The 17881-nt window shown below is 36.5% G+C and overlaps 1 protein-coding gene across 1 annotated transcript in view; it reads right to left on the bottom strand.

Annotated features, from left to right (window-relative positions):
• Nucleotides 1-17881, bottom strand: part of LOC124171157 (monocarboxylate transporter 12-like) — a 639467-nt gene that overhangs the window by 15395 nt on the left and 606191 nt on the right. The gene's annotated exons all lie outside the window — the stretch shown is intronic.

Raw genomic sequence — 17881 nt, forward strand, 5'->3', positions numbered from 1 at the left:
AATGAAACCAATCCGTTGTATAATAGCCGCAGTAAGGAGAAGAGCCTAAAATATAAGAGTGATGTGTGTGTCTGCGTCGTGGATTTTGAAAAAGCATAAGATAGAGTGGATTGGGTAATGCTTATATACATTCATAGGAAAATAGGCGTAGATCGGAGGGATGGTCGACATTCGCAATCTTTATATGACCCAGACTATGAATGTTAGGGTAGCGGTCGGAGAATCATGGCAGGCAAGTATCGGCCGAGGAGAGAAGCAAGGCTGTCGGCAATCGCTATAACTATCTAACGTGTACGCTGAGGAGATGTTTAGAGAGACGTGAAATGAGTTGAAGCAGGAATTTAAGTGGGGGAAATTATGTTTAAATCAGTGAGGTTCGCGGATGATCAGGCATTGACTAGCCAATCAGCGAGAGAGCTGCAAGCTCTAGTGGATGGGTTGGACAAGCGTTGGGAGGAGTATGGCGTGAGGATTAATTACAGGAAGACCAAAGTTATGCGGTTCTGTAAAGCATCGCGAGCAAAGGTTGTGAGGCTCATGATAAAGTAGGAGGGTAAAATCACAAGCAGGTAGAGCAACTTAACTACTTGGGCAGCGCTCTTGTGAGAAACGGATAAAGATTAATTGTAATAATGATAACGAGCGTGATGCGCCCGCTCCCAGCGGGCTTCCCCGCTCTTTTCAATGCAGGTCCATGGAAGGATAGGCGCGTTTCTAATTTTAAAATGTAGAAAAAAGGCAGGGTCTTATGTACAAATTTAATTGGAATGTTCATGTACATAAATCCCAAGTCAATACATTACTCTATGCTGATGACTGCAAACTATTTAAAAAGATAAATAATCTCGCAGACTGTAATATGCTAAAGAAGACCACAGAGTGGTGCATTCTCTGGAGGCTGCAATTGAACTTTAAAAAGTGCACCACAATGACAATATCTGCGAAAAAACTCCTATCCTTTTTGATTATGCAATCAACTCCTTGCCTCTTAATCGTGTGTCATCCATGAAAGATCTTGGAATTATTGTGGACCAAAAACTTCTGCTCTGTGAACACATTCATGCGATCAAATCTAAATCCATGTCACTCTTAGGACTACTCTACCGGTTCACGGATATCTCCAGTACTAAGGCACTCCAATCCTACTTCTCAACCATAGTTCTTCCGGTGATCAACTATTGCTCCCCAATTTGGTCAATGTCCGCTGCCACTAATCTTGCCACCCTTAACAATGTTACAACTTTTTTTGCAAAAATTGTAAAATTTAGAAACCCAAATCTCCGCGAGTCACCTACTAGTGCAGTTTTATCCTCTTTATCAGCCCCTAGTCTATCCCTTCTCCGACTTCAATCAGACATCAAATTCATTTATAATACCCTTAACTCCCACTTCGACAGTCCTGACATTGTTTCCTTCCTCAACATTTAGAGAACCTTCCCGCCACACCCGATCTACTTCTTTACTCCATATTCCTACACCCAGGCTATCTGTAATTAAGCGCTCACTTTTCCATAGGCTTTCCCTTTTAATAAATACTCTACCCGGTGATATTGATCCGTTTGGTCTGACACTTAAAAATTTTACTCATCGGGCATTAACATATTTATCGCATAAATGACTAGATAGCCGAATAAATGTTTGTTTTTCTTTTTATTATACTTAAATTTGTTACAAATAATTATTCTTTAATTATTTAATATTTGTTGTTATGAGTGCACTTTAAATTGGCAGTATTGCTGTGTGTGTGTCTCTTTATTAAAATAAAATAAAATAAATAAAATAAAATAAAAATTGAGGTCAGAGGACCTCTTTAAACACAGCATTGGAAGTAATTACACTATCCTCTGTTAAACGCACATGATGACTCATACTTACGTATCAACAGGAGAATTGAATGTGGAATCAGCCGCATTTTGATAAAAGTTAATTAAAGAATGCGAGATATTGTTGCAAATGAACAAATGTATCAGTTTGTGCGCCGTTGACGTCATGAATATTTACAGGTTTTTGTTTTTTTTGTTAATTATTTAAAAACCAATTTTATGAAACAAAAGCAATATTAAGGAAGTAAGATATGCCGTCGCATGTTCTCTGATACATTCTGTGAATTTTGGTACCTCATTTGTAGAGTTTGGTTGCGTATAAGTTGAGAAAAAGGTATCTATACAGCAGAAATAATATAGAGGATAACTTAATTTACATTTTTAAAGGCTCTAATAGAGAGAGAAACACTACCCCGATATATGGGAGGTAGGCGCTAATGAATATACGCCAACTCCTCAAAAATAAAAAACGTGGACTAAAAAATTTCTTTTATAACAAATGAAACAATTCGATACTTATATTGTTCGTAGGCATTCATTCATAGCTAAATTTATATACGTAAGTCAATTGTATACACTGAATATAACTTAAAACAGTTAGATTTAAAATATTCTTACAGAACATAGGACTTATAGAGCAACCATCGCAATTACCGTTCAATTAAATAGAAAAGTAGAAATATGGGCCTTAAGGAATTACATGGACGACACCTCAATGACATCAATCAACCATGTGATAGTAAAATTTAATCAAACAAATGGTCATCACAGTGGGAAATTTATGGAGAAACTGAAAGGTTCATGATAGCCATTCAAGATCAAGCTATGCGCACTAAGATTAAACAAAATACATCCTGAATGATAAAAGCAACATTCTGTAAAATTTTCACTTGTTTTCATTCAGTCCCTTTTTACATATTGACCTGCGAAAATCGACGTTAAAAGGTTTTTGGCATTGTTTGACAAGCTCTAGAAAAAAATTGAGTGCATTCTCAGTGCTAAAACTTATACTGCAAGTAGTTTTTTAAGTTCTCAACTCAGAAATTACATTTTATTAGTGAGTTTTGTTTCCTTCATAAAAATGTATGGCGTTGAAAAGTTAATATCGACGAATTTTTCCTGAGTTTTTACGGAAAGAGTTTTACTTACTGTATTTTATGAAAGAAAAATAAAGCAAATAGGTTCAAAAAGATATTTTAATGATGAACACATTGGTTTTTGAATTATTCTGATATCTTTTAAAATAGCTTTGAAATTAAACTTTATGCAAACCACGTTTTTCATTAAAATTTGCCCAGCCGCCCTTTTAAAAATCTCTGCCAAAAAAAGTATTGCTTCTAAATTTTTTGCAAAAGATTTTTTTTTTGTGATTGCCAACTTGTAGAGAACCAATGATAAAAAAATCAGGACAATTAAAAATGTTGAGAAACATGGCCTGGGTGATTTGAAATGGATTGACCCTAATACAAAATAGCTTTACAATAATCAGTCTAAATCCTAACACATATTTTACTGCGAAAGGCCATAATAATATCAACTCGCCACATCACGAGCAAATTCCTCAACTCAGATCGACAGTAAAGCGTTACTTCGGTTAGAACACATACTCTAACATAAAAATCAGTGAAACTGAATAAAATAATAATAATTACTATAAATCGGTATTGTAGCTCCGAAAATAGAAAATACAGTGTGATGGAGTTTTAACTCTAGGAAATTAAGCACCAACTAACTGCATGTAAGTCTATTTTTATGTGAAAAGTATATATACTTACGCTAATTCATCTTGAACATTAAGCATGAAGTTTTCGACCAGATTTTTTTTCAAGTTTTGTGAACAAAAGCTTTTATTTCCATCTGAAAGTTCCCTGATAGCTTAGACAGTAGCATATTACCAGTCAAGTATTGCTTAAATGTATTACGGAGTAGATGGAGTCTACATATTTTTTCGTCATTTATCAATCCGTCAATAAAATAAACGCAACATTACCCCCATATATTCTTCTTATAAACGGAACAGAAGTCACCCCATACATTTTACAGCGTTATTTATGGGAAAAACAGCAATAAATTAAGCGGTTTTTATCACTTTTTACTCTCTAGCGACCATCTCTGGCGGCCCGCGTGCCCTTGGGATTCCGAAAAAGCCGCTGTTGACCTGTAATTAGATTCCCCATAAAACGGATCGCAATTTTTTTTACCAAATTATACGCCTCGGTGTCAGCCAAGACTGAAACACTGTACTAGCCGACATCCCCGTTGCCCGACGGAGTAACCTAATCAAAAAACTTCAAATATTATTTCCTCTACACAAAGGTGCGGAAAATAGCACGTTAGGAAATAAATACGTTAATTATTTGTTTCTCCAAATCTACCTCTGTAGACCTGAGCTAGTTTTACCCGGACGACATCATTGGCTGTTTATTTTAAATACCTATCTGGCCTTTTTTCTATCCGTTTCACCGACTTCAATATTCGTTATATAATTTCACAACAGAGAGAAATTACATGGATTTTGTAATGCGAGATTTCCTTGCCACTGCGCAAATCACATTAGTAACTACTATTAAGTGTACTTAAGGGTTTAAAATTGACGTGCCTCACATGAAGATGTGGAAGTATTGTCCTAATCTTCAAGGCAAATTTGAAAACTGTCCACTCACAATTCCACGAAGCCGACAAAAACACACATTCATCACATATCTTCAACTTGTTTCTCGATAGCTGGAGAATTTCTGACACAAACGCCACTACCATGAATTAGTGCATTTCTAGCACCCAGAAACTTGGTAATGCGAGAATTATTACTATTATACGGCAAGCAACTCGACAGGGGACGACTTAGTTTCAGCAATATGGTTTCAACAGTTCTCTTGAAACACTTCGCCAGTGCTCCGCCACTGCTCTCATACTTAATTCAAAAGAACAATAACTAAAATATTTAAATAGAAAAAATCATAAATAGTTCAACCGCTTTCCTTCGACAGGTCTCTAACCTGTTTTTTAACCTATTTGTTTCGCCAAATCTAACTGTGTATGCCTGGGATGGCTTAACCTTGACGATATCTCTTCTTTTCTATCCATTACACTGACTTCAGTATTATTATATAGCTCCATAACAGTAAGAAAATGCGTAGATTTTCTAATGCAAGATTTCAGTACCATTATGAAAAACACATTTAATTAATTAATCGAATTTATCAGTACCTCCGCACGTAAGGTCATCATCCCCATTATTGCCCTAAATTTGTTGCCACTAAGGCATTTGTATTTATTCAAAGTGCTTAAATTGTTTTTTGCCAGAAGTGGAAATATGCCGAGTGGACGTGATAAATATATATACAATTTAAGGAGTGAGTCATTTATAGTAGCAAACAGACCTAAGTTAACATAATATAAACGCTGTTTTCTTTACATGGGGCCAAAGTTATTTCATTTACTGCCCACTAGAATTTAAAAAAAATCCTCAAATTTAATGCTAAGACTTGATAAAGACTGGCTTTTCTCGCAAGAAATAAATCGAAAATTTATTTTGATGTTGTTTATTTAAAACACTCTTGTATCATTACTGCCTTATTATTTTTTTATTGACATACATTTTGTTACTTGGTGGTGGCTCAATTCTGGTCCTATGATCTTGGAGACCACCTAAAGCTCCTTCTCTTGTTATTTTTGTATTCAGATGTAAAAACAAAATGTAGGAGTAAATAATAATTATTATTATGATATAATGACCACGTCCGCACACAGCGTCAACTGTTGCATTCGCTCACACTAAATGTGGTTGCATAAGATTAAAATTATAATTATGCTTCATAACGCATTTTCATGGGATACGATTGGCGATACGATTTAAAAACTTACAGCTTTCTAGTCGGAATGTATCAAAAATTTCCCTCTACGATGGTATGTATTATCGCCGCTCCTAAAACTGTGCTTATGACGATGGTCAGAAACTGGATGAGTCATAAGTAGAAGAATGACAGTTTTAAGAGCCGTTTCAATTAACCCGAGCTTTTTAGGGGTAGGTATTTGTTTTCGACTAATTTAGGAAATTTTACTTGCAGCGCTTGATAATTAAGTAATACAACATACTAATGGAAGATATTTTGTTTCAACATCGTAAAGAGATCCAAAGCACTGCATTGAACAAGTAAATAAGTACACAGTCACGCGCACGGGTGCCAAGTTATGTACACCGAGAAAAAATCACTTGGCTTACCCGGGATTCGAACTCCCGTTTGCCTGTCAAGTATGCCACCAGTAAACCCTCCAAGCCAGGCTTGACGTAACCGGCAATCGGGAAGTCCGGATTCGAATCGCGACTAAGACGAATGATTTTTTTCATGGCGTATTCATCCTCATTGTACATCGCATAGCGATTATTTTCTACCATATCAGCAAATATTTTTAATGGAAATCATTACAAGCAACACTCAAAGAGCATTATAAGGTGACAAGGCGTACAATAGGTTTGGCGAAAACTTTACGAATGGCGAAAAGTAACGTTTAATACGCAGTAGTTTATAAAATAAAACTGCCAGCGAAATGAATTTTCCAAAAATCATCTCATCCAAGCGCATTTAGAATTACCTTGCTAATTGACTTTTGTTATGATGGGTGGAACTGTTGACACTGTGTGCTGACAAGGTCATTTATATTCTATAGGGTATAATGAAATTGTGTGCGGAGGGGCTGAGGACCAGTGAAGTGACGTGGGAAACCGTCCGTATATTAATCAATCGATTTCATTCCAATAATTTGCTCACGCCCCTCACAGGATCCAGAGAAAAGAGACAGTAAATGAAACATAAGTCAAGAGTGATAAGGTGATGGTGGCTGGAATAAATTGAATTTAATTGAAGCGACAAGTGTTAATAGGACAATGATTAGTTCAAACTTTTATGTAAAACTAGCATATGTACACTTAATTTGTTTTGCATAATAAAAGAGGGAAATTATAATTATGGTTCGTTACGCGTTTTTCTATGATACGATTGTCACTCCTATTTAAAAACTTGCATCTTTCTTATCGGAACGCATAAAAACATTCTAAAAATCTTGTGTTAAGAGAATAGATGATTGTAACTACCGATAATACCTACCATTTTCTTAAAGATCAGTAACATCCTTCGCGTTTGTACGTTTACCGGTCATAAGTTTTGTTGGAGCGCTTCGAATGGTTCTCTTGGAGGCTTACAGCGCACTACGCTTCCCGTTCAACACTTACTTATTGAATTTAAACAAAACGTAATTCTAAGTAGAAAAAGGTTATTTTATCTGATAATGTGTTCCTTACCAGCCAGCTCAAAACTGAATGTTTACTCATCGTCGACAGCATCGTTACTTCAACATCATGTAAGCGATCTATGGTGTTGGTGTCAATGTTACGCTAACGTGACCGTACGCAAAATAAACAGAAAGGCCAAATACAACCAACGAAAGATTAACCGTTTATCCGCAGGGCAATTATTGACATGGAATAAATTAACCGTAAATACTTGATGTTCGACTGAGATAACCTCCTATGCACGGCTTTAAAAGTAAAATTTCGTACAATTAACTGTAGTAGCATCGAAGATGAGGGAGCCATCATGCACACTAGTATATGCAGGTGATGATCGCAATCGAAAACATTGGAATGGAATCCGTAACGTTGAGTAACGTTGAGGTCATTCCATAGATCAATTCCCGAAACCCGAGAATATCTCTCGCGTTGATTTTACGCTTACATAAGTGTCATTCCAGTGTGTTAGCCGAGTTGTTATGATGCATAATCATCATGATGGGCTCCACTTCGATAACTATACATTTATCACTCAGAAGCAAAAAGAAGCCCATGCCCTCCACCTACGTCCAAAATAGCTATCAAAATAACTTAGGTATGTTTTAAATAGTTTGAATATGTTTTGGAATTTGAGTAGAAAGCGTAAAATGTAGTGACTTCCACTGCTATATTTGAAACCACCGGTATTGGCTTCGGTTTCTTCAGGTTATGAAGCTATACAATAATTATTAGCCTCCATTTTTTAAATGTCGCACGCTTTACTGCCCTTCCGATGCAATCGCTGAATGCCCATATCTTCCATCATTGTCATTCGAGTAAGCGCAGGATTACTATATTTTGACGAAGAGTCAATGAAAAATCAAATCCATTTACGTTTTACAGCATAATGAGATAGTTTTCATTCTAATTTTGAGGCGATTATAGAGAATTATAAAGTCAAAGTGAACATTTTATGTGTCGCCGATACTTCAAGCAATGATTTTAGTTCACAGGAAATGCTGAGTAAAAAAAAACTTGAAATCACTGATGATTAAGTGCATACCTTTACCATCTACGATTTTAAAATCATTTACGGACAAAAACCTGGGGCTGTTAGATAATAGAGTTGAATCCTGTAAAAATGTAGTTAAGTTCTTAATCTAGATTCCAGTCTTTTTTTTATCCAATCATACCCCGAAGAACTCCAGTATTTGCAATGACATTGCGATGGGTTAATTTAGGTCTTCGCGGTGCGATAGCGAGAGATAGAGCTAAACAGAACTAAGGAGATGAAATTCCAACTAGGAATTAATGAAGAGAGCACACGCGTAGGAGATACCTGGAAATCATGATCGACGTTTAAATTGGTGAAATCTTTACTTTGCACGTGCAGGTCTTATCGGCCACAGACCGCAGTTACATTAGGAATACTGAGAAGAAATCAAGTTGCTTCCCATTCGAGATTCCGCGAGATACTTAAAATAAATGATGCTAAAATTGCGTTATTTCCGCCAAATGCTTTTAGCGCACTTGTTTACATTAACTTGACTGTAACCACGCACTACCTACAACCAACCACAAATGTGTCGGCGAGGAAAGGCATTGCAGGCAAAGCTATTACCACCTCAAAAACTATCCAACAAACGATTTCGTGAACTACTACACGACACTGTGGCAGGATGACATCCTACAGAGTATTATACCTCATACAATTAAAACTTTAAAAAATCTCTTTCTTGAGCTTACCACCGCATATGTTCATGTTTCTAGGGCCAAGGGACTAAGGATTGCACTCGGCTTCTTTTGTTCCTTTTGTAATGCTGGAGGAAAAAGTGATCTCGGTTGCGTTACCTTCAATGCCATGAAGAAGGTGACTGGAATTCCGTCAAATATATCCCATTAGCGTGGATGCACGGGAAAGGAAACTCGAAAAGACTTGAAATTCAACCCGAGCATAGATCCGCAAGTAAAGAAACCTAATTTAACCATGGGAGCCACAAATTGTATGCCTCTATTCGTTGATTCCTTGCAAACGATTTAGTTAGCTCTTTAGGTAATATTAGCAAAAGTTATTTGGATGGGGGACAGACTTCAATCAAACATAGTCGAGAGACAAGCGATGTTATGGTGCTGTGTTCTCTAATTGCTCCAGGGAAACATAAATTTTCAAACCTAATTTACGGGGTCATTTCAACAGCTCCCAGAGCAACAATACTCACATTACCTTACCTTTGCTTTGAGAGCTATTTTATCACATCACATCGAATTTTGATATTGCCGTAGATTACATTTCTAAAAGGAAATTATTAAAAATAGTTTAACTTTTCAATGTACAACACTCATGCCCAGCTGATCACCGAATCCCAGCAACTCTTCGGTCTTATGCAGGCGATTCACATTGCTCATTGTTGCTTACACTTCTGCAAGCCATTCCTTTCCCTGAAGGAAAAGTTCTCCCATAACGAGTTGATTAACCGTATCCCTACAGTCGTAAACGACTCATAAAAAGTGGTCTGTAACTTTCACGCTTCCTTATTTTAAAATTATGAAAGAATCTTTGAATGGGGAAGATTTTTTTCATCGTAACTTGTCTTCCCTTTCCATCCACCGAATTCTTTCCATGAATTCGGATCGCGGGCCTTGGTATCATTGCTTTAACCACGTCGCCTTTTACGAAGAACATCCCACATCAAAGTGAAATACTATTCGCTTACATGATGTGATCGGTTCGTTAACCAATTTTATTCAATTCGCTATTAAGATAGAGTTTGAAACAAAATGAGACCAGGAAGTTCGCATTGGTGTGGTTGCTAGTGTGTTGGCGTCCCACCCAAAGTGCAATGGTTCAAATCCCGGCATATTTCGGTAAAAGTAAGCTAATTGCGATGCCGAGTTTCTCTCCTTCCTCCTTTCCCTACGGCGCAAATGATCTCAGCTATCGGTCGCCTCCTTCAAATGCCATAACATGCCATAAACAGATCAGGAAATTTCCGTTTATTTGCTCCATTGCTTACATCTCGAGTTATCCACGACGAAAATTCGTGGTCCCTTTCATAGATAAGTTGATGACGTCCCGATCTCATCCCCATGCGCATATCACTGATGTACTTGGGACTCCTCTCTGCGGAAGCATGGAGACGATTGATCGTGTAAACGTCAGATCTCTCCGTCCGACTGCAGCCCTTTCACGCCTATTCGCGCTAGGAATACAAAAACGGTGGCATGTTCACAGGTAGAGGTGTCGATGCTACCGCTGAATACGGAATCAAACGATCGTTTTTTCCAGATTTCTTCCCGCCGGCCGCGACAAACAGGTAGGGCGAGCGGGGAATAAATTATGAAACACCGTCCTTAGCCGCCACATTGATGCGCGCCTCGATAGCGACGGGGGAATGGAAATAATAACGGAAAAATATCTGGGGTCGGCGGGAGGAGAGATATGTGTGGCAATTGCAGGGCAGAAAAAGGTAATTAAAGGCGGACGGGGCAGAGATGGATGTTAGAAGCGGGGAAGGGGATCAAAGTGCGCTTGGAAGGGGGAGGTGCAATTGAGGTGGATGGGATTGTCGGCTGGCGTAATTATAGGAAATGAGTGGGCGAGGGGTTTGAGGGGGAAGGTTTTGCAGCGGCGGCGACAGGTTTTGAAGCGCGCGAGATGGTGGATAAGGAAGGAAGCGTCGCCATTATTCATGACTCGCGCGACGGGCATTTTCATTCGCGCGCAGATTTATATAGGCTCGCATCCACTTACGCCGCCAGCGAGGGACACTTCCCCGCGGAGGCGTTTCGATGCGCCGCCGCTTTTGTGCTTTTGTTGCCGCGCGCGCCTTCGGCTCCGTGGGGACGAAGCAGTCGGACGTCGCCTGTGTCTCAAGTCCATTCACGGCACTATTTTTAGGCTGATTTACAGCTAAATAAGGAAAATATCACAAAATTAAACAATACGCACAAAAGGAAAAATGAACTAAACTAAACAAAAACAAAAAACGCTCAATATCACAAAGATTTGTGTACAACACAATTAACTAAAGCTTTTAAAATGGAAATATTGGAATAAATACTTGCAATTTTCCACGGTTATAAAATTTATTACGTCCTAGGTTTCAATGTTACTACATCAATGGTACGTCCGTTTGAATATGGTTATATATTTCTGATGAATTTATATTTCCGTGACTTTGCAGGGCAGGTAAAGTTTTTCCATGGGAAATTATATTTTTAGGCGAAATTTTGAAGACATCCTCTCAGATGGTGCGTCGTCTGTAAGATCTACAGCCTCCACCTTAGCAGAGCTCGTAGCGTCGTATAACGGCAGTCGAAAAAGCCAGTATGACATCAGAATTAGAATTTCCCGGATTCAGGCTTACCCTCACGTTTTCGCGCGCTTGAAAATTTTCACATTTTAATCAATCAAGAAAAATAGTTATCGTAATTTTAAAATCGAACGGCGTAATCCACGTTACATATATATAGTTCAAGTTACACAATTTTTTGATTTAGGCCAAAAAATAGGAAACTACTCTATTAGGTATGCTAGTGAAAGGGAGGCCCAAATTTCAGAATTTGATAAATTTTGCTGCTGGTTAATAAAAGTCCAGAAAAGAAAATGTGGCGGTCAATTGAAAAAAAAGATACCGGAATTTCTTTTTACAACCATATGACAGCTGTCACGTATAATAATAAATGAGGTTCTCAAATGAAACTCAGGTGCTCAACTCTGACAGAAAAAAGGGAGTCTGTCTCAGTGTTGACAAATTATTACGATTATCCACAAATTATTAAGTAACGCAATTGGTAAAGAGTAAAAACTGTTAATTAGTTGTAAATTTCTTGCAGTAATATCATGGGTGTGATTTAAGGGCGTACCCAGGACCAAAACTAGAGGGGGGCAAGCCATAGTTGTTCAAGTTATAGTTAAGATTTAAGCATGGAAAAGGTGAATCAAACCAACATTTTAAGGAAAGTGTAACAGCTCTTTATTAATTTTTAAAATTATTTTCTTGAAAAAATATTATTTTCCATGAATAAATTTGCGATTTTTGCTTCTAGGGGGGGGGGGGGGGCAGCTGCCCCCTCCTGCCCCTCTCTAGGTACACCCATGGTGTGATTGTATAAGTTTACTACACATCTCTCTGAGTGACAGATGATATCGGCGTTTCTGCATGTGCCATTCGGCAGTAACGATCTATTCAGTTATTTTCCGGTCTTTTTTAATTATAAACATACTATGAGAACTTATTTAGTGATATATTCTATGATGCAGAAATATGGACTAGGGCGAAGAAGGATTCGAGTAGAGTGCGTGAATTTCAAATCTGATTCCTGTGGATCCAAAGGAATCCCGATTATTCCTAAAGAATCGATGGAATTGAAAATAAAAAGTTGGGAAACCTTGGGAATCTTGAAGATCTATTGGGATCCTTTGCCAGCAGTTTTACACGGAAAGACACCAACAAATAGTCAAAATTGTATGCTTGTCTCAAAGACATTAGAACAGCATATATATTTTTTGCTTAGTTTTCGAGACATTCGTGGAGCGTTCATACAATTTGCTGGTTTAAACTCTACTCTTCGCTATCTTGTTTTTAGAGTCATCGCCTGAATTATTTTTGGAATTAATATAATAATTCAACAGTCAGGTTGTCATGCCTTTTTGTAATTCCCAAGCCAATGGCATAAATAAAACTATTACCATAACAACATTCTTTTATGAACGCTATATATCATAACAATTTTCTGTACGACACAATTCTTACACAAACTACAGTTCTTAAAAGAGACAAGTTACAATACCATTATTATTTTTAATATCCTACGCTATGCCAGCAAATAGTCGGTAAAAGTTATACAGACTGATCATCAGCTGATTTAACCTACTAAAATAAAATTAAAGAACTATTCCTTTTCGTGCAACTCGTGAGCGATATACATTCACATCCTCACATTCAATCACTAGAGTAAAATCGTTCGCGACCGATTAGTTGCCTCCACAGTCTTGAGCTAAGAGCTTCGACCACTGTGACTGACATTCGTAGCGGTTCGTTTGTTCACGCTGTGAACGGTGAAGATGAGCTCCTCGTTTTTTGTGAGAATCAGATTCGTTGTCATTCGTGAACGAGATCCGGCTGGCGAATATCGGTCACTCAGGACCGACACACCAACATACTAGCTTTGTCAGTTCATCTGAAATATCATGGATAATCTTTACTGAAAATATTCTCATATATATGGCTAAAATTGGAGATAATTGAAAGTTAAAAAAGCGCACGTAACGAGGACAGAGATATTGCCTTGGAAATATCACGGATTGTAATTATAAAGAATATTACTAGATGTGTGGTCAAAATCAGCGAAATTTTTAATAAAAAAAGCACGCTTCTTATCAATACAAATCGTATCTCGAATCCGTCGCATATCGTACCCGTCATAAAGCGGGGATCATCTGTATCATTAAGTGGGGACTCGCCTCTCGTCACAGGCCACTTACACTTAACTCTATACATAGCAGTTATGCCCCTTCATATGCATCGACATTGTGGCAGCTGGTCCAAGCAGTAACCTAGACCACCGATGCTACGTGACATTATTTATATTTCCACCGAAGGACCCGTTTCACAAGCCATGACAGCCGACACAAACAATAAATGTAATCTAACATGCGTCCAACGTTTTTCGTTTTGGTTGTAATGATTTTCATAAAGTATGTCAACCATTTGAGTAACAATTCATACCGAGACTCAGATATGAACAGAGAAATTTATTGTTTTCTTTTTAGTTGACGAGAAAAACGTTTTTAAATTTTATATTTGTAGTATTATCTTCTAGAAAATTGGGTACGCAGGATACCGAAGAAATCTTGACACGGGCAATTTAAAATTCTTACTAAAAAAAAGTATAACCGCAAAACTATTTTACCCCATTATAAGAATGAATTCCTAACCATTTACCAGGAAAATTAGGAAAACCTGAAATCAACGTTAAAGACATTTAATTAAAACGTGTTTTGACATTAAAATCTTCAACTTCAACGGCCAAAAATTCTTTATTCATTTTGAGGCCACTGTTCTCCGAATAAATTCCTTTGCCTCGCAAGAAAAATAATAAAATTCTTTTTTAACTCTGCGATCTCAGAATTAATCATATAAATCGAACGGGAACAATATTTGAAGCCACCATATTTGAAAATATCAGCTGATTTATATTTTTGGTAAGTCTTATTTTTTCAACTTCTTATTTCGAAATTTTAGATAGCTAATGCCCTAAGATAATTAGTAAAATAGGCATATTTGGACTGTATGATATACTTTCCTTTTGAATGAAATACTTTCACGGTAATCAGGCAAATCAGCATGTTTTTACTAAGTTTGCTCATTCATCTGTTCATGCCAAAATAACTAATCTTACATGTGGTTACAACCCCTGTCGAAATTAAGAGGTGCATTAAAAATATTTATCTACTCGCTAAAATAATTAAAATAGTACATTTTTCAGTTTTTGTATTTCCAATTCTCTAGTTACACATTAATAAGTATCATTTGTGTTCAACGCTCTCAGTACAATTATCGTAATTTAATCGAGAATATTTGAAAATACTTGATCTCACTGTTGTCCATTTTTTGTTTGTATTTCTTAAAATATCGCGTCAAATAATGTTATTAGTAGTTTTACGAGGAACACATGACGTATCCTAACTCATCGTTATATTAATATTAATGAAGCTATTTTATCTTTGGGGCACTTCATTCTCTGGGTTGTCTTCAGTTTCCCCAGGACAAATAGAAAACATTGAACTCACCCTAAAAATAATTCTTTACTTGAACGGGAACATAAGTTGTATTTGAGATCACAGGTAAAATAAAGAAAAGTACTAATTTTTGAAGTCTGATTTTAACCACGTTTTTGGCCTCATATTTAAATATATTCTGTTGCCATTATCAATAAACTTCCTTTTATTTACCAGCCAAATGAAATATTTTTGAACTCCGCATTTAAATTATTTCACCTCAGTATTTTTTCTGTTTAAATTTATCTCTAACTCTCAGGGAAAAATATGTTTATCATCCAACGGCCATTGCACACTCCATAGCGTCACCAGATTTTATAGAAATATATTATAATTCACGGTTAAAACTTATTCTATACTTGCATTTTTTAGCATGGTTTTTCGACTGCTTACATCAAAAGTTCTTATTTACTATGTGGACACTACATCCTCGGACACAACACCAGCTTCACTGAGGGCATTAGTGAGGTGCGTTCATGATAAGAAAGAGTAGACCAGAGAAACGCTGGTGTTAAGTATGTAAAGAAGATGCTAGCGACGAACCCGATCATTGCTACGGTGAGCATGCAAAGAATAATTGTGGGTTGTGTTTTACGCTCCTGAAAATATGATAACTACGTTATAGTTTATAACAAATATAATTTAAACAAGAAATCGTTATAAAAGCTTTGATTTAAAAAGAGTTAAATGCGTTAGCTCTGTGGTTGATTTAATTGGAAATTTCACTATTTTTAATAAAATGCTTTACCCTTGTTATTTCACGCTGGCGTTGAGGAGATAGTATAGATTTATCTTAATTCTAGATCATTTAATTACCTTTCAATGAAAATTATACTATAATTAGGATTATTAAATTAGCTACCGATACATTTATGACAATTTTTGGATTGATTTCATTATCAATAACCCGCGATAAAAAAGTGGTTACTAGTATAGGAAACTAGGTTTAAAAAATTTCAGGTAGCGCTTTGTAGAGAGCAAACTTTATTTTCGCCTTCGGTCCTAGTAGGCTACATTTCTGTATGCTCTGAGTGTTTGCTATCATCCATGTATGATCGGAATGCCGCAAAGGATTAATTAAAATAGAGGTCAGAAGTAAAAATGCTTAATGGAAATAATTATCGGGACAGTCATTAAGAATTTACAAGACAGCTGTGAATAATATTGCGATATATTTTTTTAATCCAAGTATTCTCATTCCCACCAATCCCATCTCAGTGTAATTATCCAATTAACCCTGTTTATTTTCGATTTTAGATAAATTATTACATTGAGCTGGGATTGGTAAAAATCCACCGGCAAACATTCTCCAGACAGACTTTCTTAATCTACCAAAATAACTCTCACAAATCATCTCAGTCTCAAAGTTCTTGAGGTGGCAATGGAAATTGCTAAATTATTGTGATGGATTACAGTTTTAAATTGTTTTTGCGGTGGGCCATTCACTAAGATCCAAAATTGCAAGACAATAAAAGAATTCTCTAGATGAATGTGATTTATAAATAAGATAAAAGTCTTTATCATTAAGGGGAACGAACCCATCTAGTGACGGAAAAATGCCGGTCAAAGTCAATTTTTCGATCAATCGATTTTAAATCGAAAGGAAGAGCTCGACTTTAAAAAAAATCCAAATTTGGACCGAAATATCGAGTATTCGAAAAATTGACAATTCCTTTGAAAAAATGCATTTTTACAACAAACGTTTATTATACAATCGTAAAAACTTGAAATACACATTTGTGATGCAGAAAAAATCACAAAACATCTATTTAGAAGACATTCGTGAATTATAAGTGGTAAAAATATGCAATTGCGTGCACATTCAAGTTTTTGGATGACCGCTTGGAACCATTCGGCTTCACTAAGATTTTTAAGAAATGTCCACTCACTGAGATGATTTCTTGATGGTCTCACTGGCCTTAGAGAAGAGTCTTTCACATTGGACGGATGACGTTATCATCGGCCGGAAGCGACGCTACTAAGAACCTACGAAATGGTCAAGATCGAAATTTAAAAACCGAGTTTTGATTGAAACTCGAGGATTATGGCTCGATCTGGATTTAGTGGTTATAAAAATAATGCTGCAATAAGAAAATGAGTTTCCTAATCAAGGCAGTAAATGAAAAGCCCATCGGGAAGTGATAGTAACGACATGGCAATTATTTCTTATAAGAAAAAAAATTGACTGAATAGACCACTATTCTACATAAAAATACTGTTATAAATGTCTCCACGCTACACGATTGGCTGGCAGTTTTATTGGAGTCAGCAAAGCACCTCTATTAGGCCATCCATTACCTACTTTATTTTAACATCATGTGAAATAAATAAAATATTGAAGATTCAGCTGTTCCAGCTGTAAATCCAATGCTGTGGTTACCGAGGGAATTCACTGTTGTTGATATGAGAACAGAAAATTAGGAATCGAAAACAGAATCCAATCAACGAAGTGTAACTGCATATAAATTTAACCCATCCAATTTAGGTAATTTCAGAGAGACATAGACTAATCAGACCAATATTTAATTCCATCAATGAATAGATACCGACTTAAAATTATTGAAACTTTGCATAATCCACTAAATTATTTTCGTAAATTTGCATACTCAGTTTCAACCCGGTTTCAGTTTTCCAAGGCATTTGCGCCAGCTATGTGGTGAAAATTCACAATTACACTCGAATTGGTTCTTAATTTACTAAAAACTAGTGAAAAATATATTCCCTACATTTGAAATCAGAAAATGAAATTACCGCTATTGAACTTACCTGAAATCGAAAATGGTAGTGCTTCTTATGCGCGTCAACTTATGCGCTTTCTATTTTAAATGGGATTCAGGCCTGGGAGTCAAATTCAGGCAATTGGAAAATATATAATTGGAATCTTGATAATGACGGTGTAAACGTCGAAACTAGTTGATAGTAAAAATAAAAGTTTGTGGAATAGTACTTGGTTTTGTTTCACCATGAACATTTCATCGTTCCACCAAGTAACGCCCAAATCAGTTGATT

This window comes from Ischnura elegans, chromosome X (assembly GCF_921293095.1).
Source record: "Ischnura elegans chromosome X, ioIscEleg1.1, whole genome shotgun sequence".
NCBI lineage: Eukaryota > Metazoa > Arthropoda > Insecta > Odonata > Coenagrionidae > Ischnura > Ischnura elegans.